The sequence below is a fragment of the Eumetopias jubatus genome, unplaced genomic scaffold, assembly GCF_037043125.1.
Source record: "Eumetopias jubatus isolate StellerSeaLion01/CBP00866 unplaced genomic scaffold, mEumJub1_p1.0 scaffold_10, whole genome shotgun sequence".
Classification (NCBI taxonomy): Eukaryota; Metazoa; Chordata; class Mammalia; order Carnivora; family Otariidae; genus Eumetopias; species Eumetopias jubatus.
Window position 1 is genome coordinate 69485406 of NW_028274816.1, and position 12035 is coordinate 69497440.

Consider the following 12035-nt stretch of genomic DNA (forward strand, 5'->3'; position numbering starts at 1 on the left):
ACTCGAATTGTCTTCCCGATATTGGTGTGACCCTCGTCAAAGAAAATGTTTCCTTTCACACTTTGCAAAGAACAAAACCGTGGCGTCTTCCCAGCCTGGGGGTCGAGGCCACCGTGTGCCGGCTTGGGGCGGGGGGAGGGGTCGCCGCCACCCCGCGCAGTGTTCTCGGACCCGCGCCGCGGCGGCCGCCGCCGTTTGAAGCGGGCGGAGGGCCGGGCGAGTCGACCCCCACGGAAGGGGGACCCCGCTGCCGGCCGCCGCCGCCCGCCTCCCCGGACCACCGGGGCTCCGCCGGGGCGGGCGGGGCGGCGGGGCGGCGCTCGGGCTCGGCGGCCCCGGCGCGCGGGTTTCCCGGAAGCCGAGGTGCTGGGCGGCTCGCGCTCCTCCCCTTCAGTGTGCGGGGGGTGGGGGGTGGGGGGAGAGGCAGGGGGCGAAGGGGCGGGGGAGCGAGGGGGGGGCGGCGCTTCTCGGCCTAGGTGTTCCGAGCCGCGGGACGGTGCCGCCGCGGCGAGGTCTTTAGCGACGCAGAGGCGTCCGCTTGCTGTGACCTCGTGGCGCAATGGTAGCGCGTCTGACTCCAGATCAGAAGGTTGCGTGTTCAAGTCACGTCGGGGTCAGGGTTGTCTTTTCTTTCTTTTTTTCCTCCCCGCTCCCCCCCCGCCCCCCCACCCAAGTACAGGGGTTGGGAGGAGCGCTGCAGAAGCCCGAATGTGAGAAATCTGGCCTCAGGCGCCCCTTGTTATACTGCCAGCAGGCAGAAAACCCCGCTCTTTTGTCCCTGCATAGCGAATGCACGGTTTCCGCATGCGGCGGCGAGAGGCAGAGGTTGCTCCTGGCGACCGATAGGAGGCGCCGCGGCCAGCGCAGAGTGACCCCCGCCCGCGCGCTGGCGGCCGCCCTGAGCTGCGCACCCCCTGGCCATTCAACACTGGCCCCTGGCGTTATCAGCGCCCATCTTCCTCCCCACGCCTCCCTCCTCCCCTCCCCCAACGCACTTGGGCCCCTCGGACCACCACCTGCGGGAAGATTGAATGCGCCCCTAGAGGGGTCTCTCGTCCAGGAAGTGGCCCCTCCGTCCCAAGAAGGACTGGGTGCCTTCTGCAGGTGTCTTCTTGCTCGCCTTGACCGTCTCTTTTCCCCCCTCCGCCCCAAATGTTCCCTCTCATCTGGATTGTTACACCACTTGTAGAAGCTCTGTGGATTTAGCCACAGCCAAAGGCCTGCGTATTCACCTCAATATTATTTGCTAATAGTTACAAAAAAAAAAAAAAGCTACCTCTCCTCCAGTAGAGAGATGTATAGGGAAAAAAGCAAGTTGTAAAAAAATTTCAACACGTACTGTGTATGTTAATGATACATAACTTGCTATAAATCCGTATTAAAATATGGATGAAGATTGTTCACACCAATTCTAGGATAGTGGTTACCTCTGGGTAATGAGGAGGAAGAAGGGATGGTGGCAGAGTCTCACCTTTTTTTTTTTTTTTTTTAAAGAAGCACCCCAGGGGCGCCTGGGTGGCTCAGGTCATGATCCCAGGGTCCTGGGATCCAGCCCCGCATCGGGCTCCTTGCTCCGGGAGAAGCCTGCTTCTCCCTCTCCCACTCCCCCTGCTTGTGTTCCCTCTCTCGCTGTGTCTCTCTCTGTCAAATAAATAAATAAAATCTTTAAATAAATAAGCACCCCCAAAATGTTAACATTAATTAAATCTGGTTAGAGGGTACATAGAATCTAATCTGAAACATGGGTTTCAGGTCAGAATTCACTCTACCTGCATAGTCCAAAACCTCCATGTCAAAAAAGTATTTTATGATTTCCCAGGTTAGTAGGACCCACAGCATGCTGGTGGGAGTAAGGGTACATTCTCCCTGAAAGAAATACACCCTCAAAACAGGCCTTCTAGTTTTAAAGTACCAGTCAAAATACACTCATATTTTAAAATAAAATAAATTAAGTGAGAAGACCTTTTGTGTAAGAACCAGCAAAATCAGATCCACAGACTTCAGATATGGGGATTCTCAAATACAGAGGGCACAATGGATATGTTTAATCCTTTAAAAATAAAAGAGAGGACTATAAACTTAACAGAACAAGAGACAATAGGAATGACTCGGTATGTTTTAAAATAACTAGAAAGAAAATTCTAGAAATAAAAGATTTAATATTTGATATTAGAAACACACGGGTATATTATCCAGCAGATTAGACAGAGCTGAAAAAAATAATTAATGAAATAAAATATCTTGGTGGTTCAAAATATGTTTGTAAATCTTGGCATTCCCTCCAAAAGGTGATGCCTAATTCTCTTTCCCTTGAGTGTGGGTTGAACTTAATGCCTTTCATCTAACAAATAGAAAAAGTAGAAGTTATGGTGTGTGACTTTGGACACTTAGTCATAAAAGAACTGTGGTTTTCTGCCTCTCTCTGGATCACTTGCTCCGGGAAAGCCAGCTACCATGTCGCAAGAACATTTCTGAAATCCTGCAGAGAGGGTCACTTGATGACGAATCGAAGCCTCCAGGCAACAACCTCATGAGGAATCCCCAGTCAGGCTTTTGGGTGACTGCAGCCGCAGCCAACATTTTGACTCCAACTTCATATGAGACCCCGAATCAGAACCAACCAGCTAAGACACACCTGAATTTCTGACCCTCAAAAACTGTGTGAAATAATAAATGTTAAGATGCTAAGGTTTGGGGTTAATTTCCCATGTAGTAATAGATAACTTAATACAGAGGTAGAATTAAAGAAATTACACTGAAGGCAAATAAAGAGGCAAAGAGATACAAAATATGGGAGGAACGAAGCGATACTGTAGATAGAATGAAAATGTCTCATCTCAGCCTAAATGGAGTTCCCTGAGGGAGACAGACCGTAGGCGAGAGGTAGTATTTGGAGAAATGGCAGCTACTAACTTTTCAGAATTGATGGAAGACATGAGTCCTCACTCACAAGAAGCACTCTATCTCCTAAGTATGATAAGGAAAAAGACACCCATACCTGTATACAAAATAAGGAAACTGCCCAATATGGAGAGTAAAGGTTTTTAAAACCACCAGGGGATTAAAAAAAAAAAAAAGACAATTATCTACAAAAAAAAAAAAAAAAGAGTTGGACTGAAGCCGAATTCTGAGCAGCAACAGGGAAATCCAGAAGTGCATTATTAATCCTAAAGCACTGGGATGCCTGGGTGGCACAGTACGTTAAGCATGGAACTTTTGGTTTCAGCACAGGTTGTGATCTCAGGGTGGTGAGATTGAATCCCATGTCCGGCTCGCACTCAGCAGGGGGTCTGCTTGGGTCTCTCTCTCTCTCTCTCTCTCTCTCTCTCTCTCTCCCCCTCTGCCCCTCGCACCCCAGAATAAATAAATCCTTAATTCTAAGGCATTGAAAGAAGACAATCGCCAGCCTAGAATTATATACTTGGGAAGTTATCTTTCAAGAATAGATATATTTTGGGCGCCTGGGTGGCTCAGTTGGTTAAGCGACTGCCTTCGGCTCAGGTCATGATCCTGGAGTCCCGGGATCGAGTCCCGCATCGGGCTCCCTGCTCGGCGGGGAGTCTGCTTCTCCCTCTGACCCTCTTCCCTCTCGTGCTCTCTCTCTCTCATTCTCTCTCTCTCAAATAAATAAATAAAATCTTAAAAAAAAAAAAAAAGAATAGATATATTTTGGGTGCCTGGGTGGCTCAGTCGGTTGAGCGTCTGCCTTCAGCTGAGGTCATGATCCTGGGGCCCTAGGATGGAGATTCACGTCTGTTCCCCGCTCAGTGGGGAGTCTGCTTCTCCCTCTACCCCTCCCCCTGCTCATGCTCCCTCTCCCTCTCTCTCAAATTAATAAGTGAAATCTTAAAGAATAGAGATATTTTCAGGTACCTGGCTGGCTCAGTTGGTAGAGAATGCAACTCTTGACCTTGGGGTTGTTAAGTTCGAGCCCCACATCGGGTGTTGAGATTACTTAAAAAAATAAATAAATAAAATAAAATCTTAAAAAAAAAAATAGAGAGATTTTCAAACAAATGGATCCCCCAGCAGCTCTCCCTGAAGGACTCTCTGAGGGGCATATTTCAGGGAGAAGGAAAACAATCCCAGGCAGAAGGTCTGAGAGGCAAGAAGGACCCAGTGAGTAAAGGAAATGGTAAACACGTGGGTTAGCTAACAAACCTTGACCACACAGAAACAAAAAAAAATATCACAAATGTGTGGATTTGCAAAATAGAACTACAATACTGGCCAAGAACAACATGGAAGCCAGAGTCAACATGATCTGGGAGTAAAGCCTTTTAAAGTGGTTGTATTTTTTGAAAGATATTTATTAAACAGAAACCACGTTAAATATATTAAAATGTAGGATAATCACTAACAGAGTAGAGATAATTGAGTATGCAGACAAAAAAATCAGCTAACGATATCGAGGTTTAAATAATAAATTAATAAAGTTGGTCCAGTGGACGTAGATAGAACTCTGCATACAACAAATAGGTAACACTGTTCTTGAGTTCACATGGAGCATTTTATATAAACGCGACCACCTTCTAGACCGTGAAGGAAATCTCAAGAAACTCCAAAGCACTGGTATCATTCAGGTCACTTTCTCTGACCCATTTACCATTAATTTAGAAACCAGCAAGGAAAAGCGTACTAAAATTAGGATGTTTAAAAACACTTGTAAATTACTTCATAGACCAAAGACAGAACCCAGACAATAGGAGAAACAGAAGAAAATTAGAGAATTTTCTAGAAGAAAATAGACAATAGAAGAAAATTGGAGTTATGGACACTGCACAGAAGGAGCTAAAATGATCACTGCTTGCAGATGATACTCTCCCTTAACTGAAAAACCTAAAGGAGTCAGATGAAAAATTACTAGAAACAAAAAGAGAAGTCAGTAAGATAATGAGGTACAAAATTAATGTACAGAAACCAGTAGTTTCTGGGGCGCCTGGGTGGCTCAGTTGTTAAGCATCTGCCTTTGGCTCAGGTCGTGATCCCAGGGTCCTGGGATCGAGCCCCGCATCCAGCTCCCGGCTCAGTGGGAAGTCAGCATCTCCCTCTCCCACTCCCCCTGCTTGAGTTCCTTCTCTCGCTTTGTCTCCCTCTGTCAAATAAATAAATAAAATCTTAAAAAAAAAAAGAAACCAATCATTTTTATAAAATCAACCAGTTAGGAATAAGGTGAAAGGGGGCAAACGTAGGAACAAAACATTTCACATTCATTTTATATGTCGTTTAGATTTTTGAATATGTGAATATATTATGAATATATTACCTACTCAAAGCAAAAAAGTGATGAACATCAGTGAGTATTGTCCTCCTGGAGGATACAGACAAGACTTTCTAAGGGACATTGGCACATCGATAGTTTTTTTTTTTTTTAAGATTTTATTTATTTATTTGAGAGAGAGAGAATGAGAGATAGCACTAGAGGGAAGAGGGTCAGAGGGAGAAGCAGGCTCCCCGCTGAGCAGGGAGTCCGATGCGGGACTCGATCCCGGGACTCCAGGATCATGACCTGAGCCGAAGGCAGTCGCCCAACCAACTGAGCCACCCAGGCGCCCCACATCGATAGTTTTTAAAGGCAGGGTGTCGGGCATGCACGCTGAGGGACCCAGGACAGCTAAAAGGTCAGGCAGAGAGCAGGTTTCTAGAACAAAATCTCTGACCTCAACATCTAAGAGCTCTGGGATGGGATGACCCCGGCAGTGGCTGGTGTGGGGATGGGTGGAGTAAACAGGGCCTCACTTAGAAGCCCAATACGACCGCATGTGTGAATTCTGTGTGTCACCTGCCTGACCCACGGTCCCTGACCTTGTCCTAATGGGACCTCTCTCATGGGTGCCCCATTCATTATGTCTCCATTCATAGCCCACCTGTGCATCTGACCCAGCGTGTGACCTTCCCATGTGACTCCTCTGTGGCCCCCATCCATGTGACCCTCGCCCTCTGGCTTCCAACTGAGTTTGGCTGATGCGGAGGACCAACTGGAGGAAGAAAGGAAGAAATGTGGACCTGAACGAAGGCCAACCAAATGCGAAAAGCAAGGGCCATTTACTCTGAGCTTGCTGTAGAAGGGACTCAGCCACCAGCACCTGTGTTTCGGCCGAGACCCAGAGGTGGGCAGGGGGCGGTGGGAGAGATTTACAGCGGCCTGAGGAAGCTGGAAGCAGGCTAACTAGAACTGGGGCGTCCTATGTGATTGGTCACAGGTGCAGCTTTGCTTTACTCTGGCTGGTCCTAAGTCGGAGGCAGGGACAAAACTCAGGGAAGCTGTTAGTGGTTAATCAAGTCCTGGCCATTTGGGGCTGATTGTTCTAGAGGTCATGTTTGGCTTCCTGGATTATTACCAGAGATGGCAGTCTGACTTCCTACAAGTCCCACGTTCAGCCTTCCTGGCTGGTTACTGTCATGAGAGGTAGATTGTGAGTTGGAGCTCTACTTTTTTTTTTTCTTAAGTAATCTCCGTGCCCACCATGAGGCTCAAATTCAGAACCCCAAGCTCTAAAGTTGCATGCTCTACCAGCTGAGCTGCCCAGGCACCCCCGGAGTTCTACTTTGATATCTGGCCTGGCCATTGTCCATTCGTATATTCAGTCTCTCAGAGGCAGTTTATCCCCGAGCTGCCTCCCTACGGGGTCGCCGCAACATGTGGCCTCAGTGGAGGTTCACAGAACCCCTCAAGTGTCCTTCTCGGCAGGCCCCCTCCGTCCCCAAGTGCTGGTAAGCACCACCTCCCCTCTGCTGGCCCCAGGCTCAAACACCCTGGTGGGACTCTCCAGGGGACTCATGACTGCATCCTGTCGTCCTTGGCTCCAGAGAGATGGAATATGCTTGGGCATCAGAATCTGCTCCTTCAGTAGACAGCGCACAAGTGCAACCAAAGCTTCGAGAATTCAGCAGTGAGCCTGCTTTCTCTTTCCTCCCCATGTCCTATTTGAACTCGATGCTTCAGAGGAGGGGCAGGGGGACCTCAGCCCAGCAAGCTGTGGTTGGGTCCCTACCACCTCATTCCCCTGAGCTGCCCTTACTTAGTGGGGAGAATGCTAGAAGCTGAATGTCAGAACGAAATAGAGCGACGTCTGCCTGCTTTATCTCCAGGCGATACACAAAACTGACAGGGGCAAAGAGGAGAGACAAAAGTGACCAAGGGAAACCCAGATATATTCTGAAGTGTCCTAAGTGCATTACAGAAATAGAAGGTTTTGTCTTTGCGCCTGTGTTTCTCATTTCCCCCCAATGAACGGCAAAGGAAAGTGGCAAGTATACCAAATGGGGTGGGGGTGGGGGTGTTGCATCTACATCCTGGCTGCATCTCTGATCAGTCGTGTGACTTGGGCAGTTTATTTTATTTAGTTTTCACCGCTCCGTGCCCAACACCCTCCTCTGGAGAATGGGAACAGTAAAGGTTCCTACCTCATAGGGTTCAGTGAGGGAATTTATGGAGAGTGCTTCCAACAGCGACGGACACATAGTAAACACCATAGACAGTGGTGTTGGGTATTATTATCATTATTATTATTATTCCAACATTATTACTATTTTCAAAGCCAGAAACTCCTCGTTCGATCAGTCAGGAAAGGAAGGTCACATGAGTTCAGCACTTGGACGGGAGAGCATTCTGCTGCCTACCTGCCCCCGTGATTCTGTGCCCTGCGGGCTGTGAAGGGATCATGCTAATCCACATGGGTTTGCCCACCGTGGCAACCACAGGCAGCCCGGCTCTGGTCAGGGCCCCCCACCTGCAGGATTTTGACCACGGCTGGAAATGCAGAGACCAGGAAGACAGCGCGGCCTCCTTAGAGATGCAGCTCACCAGCAGAGGGCGCAAGTGGCAAACCCAGGAAAAACTGGGCCGTGAACTTGGAACATCTTTTTCCTCTGACTCAGTGAGTGCTTTCGAGCTTTTCTGTTTGAGTACCCCTAAAAGACTTTCCGGAAAACGATGTAACCTGTGCACATTTTCTAGTGGGCACCTAACACTTTTATTGTCATTTAAAATCGTTGCAAGAGCCAGCCTGTTATAAATAGTAACGTGTTAAAATCAGCAGTTACATCATTTTCTAAATATAGCCCATGAAGTATAAACACCACCACGATTTGATACTATGATGCATTTAAAATAGACAAGAACAAACTCCTATGTACTGGTTAGATATTTTGCATGTTTCCTTTTTCTCTTTGTATTTCCGTTCCTCCCTCCACAAATTTAGGACAATATATACTTTCATGCTCGATGTCTTTTATTTTACCACCCTGTCATACTTCTCTCCACAAAAACGCAAATATAAATTGAAAATTAAAATGCCTGTTTCCTGAGACCTTAGAGGTCTAAGCGTTAACAATTTTTCTTTGGGATTGAATTATTACTATGATTCATATTAGCACAGCGCCCATACAAACAAACAACACAAATGTATTACAAGTTTTGATAACAGAGCTTGAAATTGTCAGATTGCCTCTTTACTTGGCACTTCCGAAGTTTTTACACCCTGGGGCGATGCACCCGAGGGAGAAGGTGGCTTTTCTGGAGACAAAGACTGAACATAGAAAGGGCAAAGACAACCAAAAGGAACGCTCAAACCACAGCGCGTTTCTCAGGGAGGGAGGTTGTGACGAGGAAATTGAGAGTCTGGAAAATCAGTTCCTTAAAACTGACTTTGTCACAGATTCCCTCGGAAAGTCTTCCTGCGTCCTGGGGTGTGCTGTCAAAACCTATTATTCAGAGAATAGAAAAGCCAAATAAGCTCACTGGTCACTGGACTGGGGGGTCCAGGTGGTGGCCGGCTGAGTGGATGAAGTAGGGGGCACCATTGCAAGGTGCTGTCATGATTACGAAATGTCCTTGGCCCAGGGGGGAGCTGGGTCAGAAATCACTTATCAGGGGCACCTGGGTGGCTGAGTCAGTTAAGCGTCTGCCTTCAGCTCAGGTCATGGTCCCAGGGTCCTCGGATAGAGCCCCCCGTGGGGCTCCCTGCTCGGTGTGTGTGTGGGGGGGTCTGCTTCTCCTTCTCCCTCTGCCGCTACCCCCTGCTTCTGCTCTGTCAAGTAAATAAATAAAATCTTAAAAAAAAAAAAAGAAATCACTGATCAAAGTCAACCCAGAGGAAGCCTCAGGACCGACTCACAGACAGGATCTGTGCAAAGGGATGAAAAGTAATTTATATTACATATTATAAGCATCACATGCGTCTGTATTCTATCTAACGGCCTTCCTTTGCTCACTGAAATAGTTTACAACTCTTCAAATTCCATTTTTAACAAGTCCTATAAACAGAATTTGAAGGTGAGAAAATGAAAATATTTGAAACTCACCTGTTGGGTTTGTTTTTGTTTTTTTAATTTGGAAAAATAGGGATAGTTTGTGATTGAATGGAGCTTGAGTCCCTTGCTTTTTTTTTTATCATACATGATGTCTGGTCTCTGATATTTTAAAATAAATGAAATGCGTGTTTCTTAGCGGAAAGGATAAACTTTGAAGTTAGACATATTTACACTCGAATCCTAGTTTGGCCAGTTGCTTTTTTATGAGCCTTAGTTTTCTTTTTTTTTTTTTAAGATTTTATTTATTTATTTGAGAGAATGAGAAAGCACAAGCAGGGGGAGCAGCAGAAGGAGAGGGAGAAGCAGACCCCCCACACACACACACACACTGAGCAGGGAGCCCCACGTGGGGCTCGATCCGAGGACCCTGGGACCATGACCTGAGCTGAAGGCAGACGCTTAACCGACTGAGCCACCCAGGCGCCCCCTGCCCAATGGGTTGAATGCAAGGATTTTACTGGCTACTTGTTACAACCCTCCTAGTATGAACATTCTTGTAACTCTCCAACTTTGCTGCTCCCGTGTTTTCCTCTGACCTAGATTGCATAGATTTCAGGCACTTTAGAGAACAAAACTCCTGGAATCATTATTAATGTAGAAATTTCATAGACTCTTGGGTCGAGGCTGCTCCTGACAAGAGGGAGATGATGGGGGCCTTTTCTGAACCCCCGCATCTGAAAATATGGGGTTTATTCGTTTTTGTTGCTTTGTGCCTGGGGACAGCAGGCTTACACAGTGCATTTGCTGGGTATTCCTGTCTCTCAATTATCTGATATTAAATTATGACCTTCTATTTTTCCGCTGTCTCTGGAATCAGGCAGAAGTCATTTGCAGTCCCCTTTCTGCCGCTTAGTAACCACTTACCCTCGGGCAAGTTACTTAGCCATTCAAACCCTAAAGGAGCCCCTCTGAAGAAGCTAAGAACCCCTCTAGGGTTGCTGTGAAGATTAGGAGATTATGGATGAAAGCACTTAGCATAGCCCTGCAATATGGCAGTGGCTAATTCGATTACCAAAAAAAATGTCATCATGTCAAATTATGAGCAATGACATGACATTTTTATGATTGTTGTGTTAGTCAGCTTGGGCTGCCATAACAAAATACCATAGACTGGGAGCCTTAAACGAAATTTATTTTCTCACAGTTCTGGATGCCGGAGGTCCCAGATCAAGGTGCCGGGTGGCTCACTTCCTGCTGAGGACCCTCTTTGAGGCTCTTAGATGGCTGCCATCTTGCTCTGTCTTTTCACATGGCCTTTTCTCTGATGCATACGGTCTCCTTATTAGGGCACCAGTCTTATCAGATTAGGACCCCACCTTTATGACCTTAATTATATCCTAAAAGCCCTACCTCCAAATACAGTCACATTGGGGGTTAGAGCTTCAACATGGGAGTTTTGGTGGGGACACGATTCAGTCGTCATTGTTATTAATATTCTTGGGGGCAGGGCACCTGGGTGGCTCAGTGGGTTAAGCATGGTTAACCTTCGGCTCAGGTCATGATCTCAGGGTCCTGGGATCCAGCCCCACATCTGGCTTCTTGCTCAGCCTGCTTCTCCCTCTGCCTGCCCCTCCCCTTGCTTGTGTGCTCTCTCTGACAAGTAAATAAATAAAATCTTTAAAAAAATAAAAAAAGGGCGCCTGGGTGGCTCAGTTGGTTGGGCGACTGCCTTCGGCTCAGGTCATGATCCTGGAATCCCTGGATCGAGTCCCGCATTGGGCTCCCCGCTCAGCGGGGAGTCTGCTTCTCCCTCTGACCCTCCCCCCTCTCATGTGCTCTCTCTCTCTCATTCTCTCTGTCTCAAATAAATAAATAAAATCTTTAAAAATAAATAAATAAAGGGCGCCTGGGTGGCTCAGTCGTTGGGCGTCTGCCTTCGGCTCAGGTCATGATCCCAGGTTCCTGGGATCGAGTCCCACATCAGGCTCCCTGCTCCGCGGGAAGCCTGCTTCTCCCTCTCCCACTCCCCCTGCTTATGTTCCTGCTCTCGCTATCTCTCTCTGTCAAATAAATAAAATCTTTAAAAAAAAAAATTAAAAATTTTTAAAAAAATTAAAAAAAATAAATAAAAAATAAAAAAATAAAAATAAAAAAATAAAAAAAGAGGGCACCTGGGTGGCTCAGTCGTTAAGTGTCTGCCTTCAACTCAGGTCACAATCCCAGGGTCCTGGGATCGAGCCCCGTGTCGGGCTCCCTGCTCAGTGGAGAGCCTGCTTCTCCCTCTGCCTCTGCCTCTCGCCCTGCTTGTGCTCTCTCTCTGTCAAAGAAATAAAATCTTTTTAAAAAAAAAAAGAATCATCTTCCCTTCTTTTGTAGAATTTTAGTTCCCTTAAGACCTAAATGCTTGACCTTTAAAGTCCTCAAATTCATCAGAAGAAATTAAGAGAGGAAGAAGCAACTCAGGGAACAGTGGTACATACTTGTAATATATATAGTCCACGAAGGATTTATATTTAAAATATATGAGGAACTCTTATAATCTGTAAGAAAAATAGGCAACGTTTAGCAGACCCAGTAGAAAGATACAGAAAAGATGATGAAAAGGAAGATGCTTGGGCCGCCTAGGTGGCTCAGTTGGTTAAGCATCTGCCTTTGGCTCAGGTCATCCCAAGGTCCTAGGATCGAGCCCCGCATCGGGCTCCAGAAGCAAGAGGGATCTTGCTTCTCCCTCTGCTTGCTGCTCCCTCTGCTTGCTGCTTCCCCCTGCTTGTGCCATCTCT

The 12035-nt window shown here is 46.9% G+C and overlaps 1 non-coding gene across 1 annotated transcript; it reads left to right on the top strand.

Annotated features, from left to right (window-relative positions):
- The first annotated feature begins 545 nt into the window (after window positions 1–545).
- Window positions 546–617, top strand: TRNAW-CCA (transfer RNA tryptophan (anticodon CCA)). The gene has a single exon. It is a non-coding gene; the product is annotated as a tRNA-Trp (tRNA).
- Window positions 618–12035: the final 11418 nt, after the last annotated feature.